This window comes from Rattus norvegicus, chromosome 1 (genome assembly GCF_036323735.1).
Source record: "Rattus norvegicus strain BN/NHsdMcwi chromosome 1, GRCr8, whole genome shotgun sequence".
NCBI classification, from domain to species: Eukaryota; Metazoa; Chordata; class Mammalia; order Rodentia; family Muridae; genus Rattus; species Rattus norvegicus.
In genome coordinates, this window is record NC_086019.1 from 230121913 (window position 1) to 230123656 (window position 1744).

At 48.3% G+C, this 1744-nt stretch overlaps 1 protein-coding gene across 1 annotated transcript in view; it reads left to right on the forward strand.

The window, feature by feature from the left end:
* LOC120100003 (40S ribosomal protein S12-like) overlaps nucleotides 1-1744 on the forward strand; it is a 673396-nt gene that overhangs the window by 118415 nt on the left and 553237 nt on the right. The gene's annotated exons all lie outside the window — the stretch shown is intronic.

Sequence of the window (1744 nt, forward strand, 5' to 3'; positions counted from 1 at the left end):
TGGAGAGGCCTGGGGTTTTGCGGTAGGCTGCTTAGTGGAGCGAGAGTAAAAGTAGGGCGTCGTGGAAGTTTTCGCGCTTGTCGCAGCTCCCCGCCCCCTCCAGACACTGGGTGTTTAACCTGGCCACAATCGGTTTGCCAGATCCGGCTTTATCGGATTGTGTTTCAAATCCAGGAACATCACTAGAGTGGAGAGCTCACCCCTTCGTTCTTGTCAATATTCTTCCTAAACCGACCACCTCTCACCGCCTTTCAGCAAAACGAACACAGCTTTCCCCATTAGGCCCTTCATGTGCTTTGGGTAGGACCGCTAAAACTGTTGAGCCCAGGCAGGGAAATGGGAGAGGTGAGGATCAGTCCCAACCTGAGGTCTGACACGTGATCCCCTACCCCCAGCGGGCCATCTGTTTTTCTTCCTTCCCGCCGGGAGGCTGGCAACTTTGTCCAGGCATTGTCCACGCCTCTCAGCAGGAAAAGACTGAGAAAAGCCAGAATCGGCAGAAACCTGTATCTACAGCATGTGACTTTAGGCTGAACTTCGGGCCTAGAGCAGGGACCTTACTTGGCCATTTGTGTTTTAAACTAACTGCCAGGTGATAGGGCCCCACCCAACAAGATGAGGAAACCCTGCTTCAGGCTAAATATGTCTCCAGGGGAGGGGGCCCCCAAATCGGCAACCTTAGCCTGGACACATCCTACCCGGGTTTACCTAGGAAATAGAACAGATTTTAAGCTTCTAGGCCACTTCCTACAGAGCAGTGTCAGAAGGGGGTAGAGGTGAGATTACGAATTAGGATAAAATGGTATGTTAGTTAAAACTTTAACTTTGGGGAAGTCGAGGTGGGAAAATCTAAAAGTTGGAGGCTGGCCCAGGCCTTGTGTTTGTTGTTGTTGTTACTGTTTTTAATTTTGTTTTTTGTTTGTTTTTTTAATTTAGTGGGAAAAAGGCATTCTCATTAAGTACTGGCTTTAAGGTTCCCCTGCCTTCACTGTGAGGTGATGTAAGCAGATAAGGTAGTGTTTCTGGGAGAGCAAATCTTTTTTTTTTTTTTTTTTTTTGGTTCTTTTTTTTCCGGAGCTGGGGACCGAACCCAGGGCCTTGCGCTTCCTAGGCAAGGGCTCTACCACTGAGCTAAATCCCCAACCCCTGGGAGAGCAAATCTTAACTCTAGTGTTCCGCCTCCTCCATTTCTGCTTGAGACAGTCTCACATACCTGTAGTCTCCTTCACTCTTCCTCCCTAGTCCTGTGATTTCAGGTATTACAGGTGTGCCATTCCACTAGCCCACCCCCGTCCTGCAGGGAATTTTTACAGACCCCTGCAGCGCTGGAGTTTAAAGAGGCTGCAACTGTGTTAATCTAATCCTATCAGTCCACAGATAAGAAAATGGCTCTGAGGTGGGGCGAGGTCACAGATCTCATTTAGGCCCCAGAGGCCTTCAGGTACTAACTTGTACCAGATCACACAACGGTTATATTAGGAAGCATTGTAAATGAGGCTCACGTTTCCGGCTACAGGCTAATAAGCCTTGGCCCTAGGCACTTGGAACCTTCTGATTAGGGAGACCTGAGAAGGGAACATAGCATGAACTAGAAACAGTTACAATCTTTGGGTTCTCTTGTTTCTCTGGGTGGGAAGTACGAATGTATAAAGACTAACTTGGGGAAGCAGACCTCTTCGAGTGACCTGGCCCAATATTAGCAGGATATTTTGCCAAAATGTAATTGAGACAACCACATGCTGGC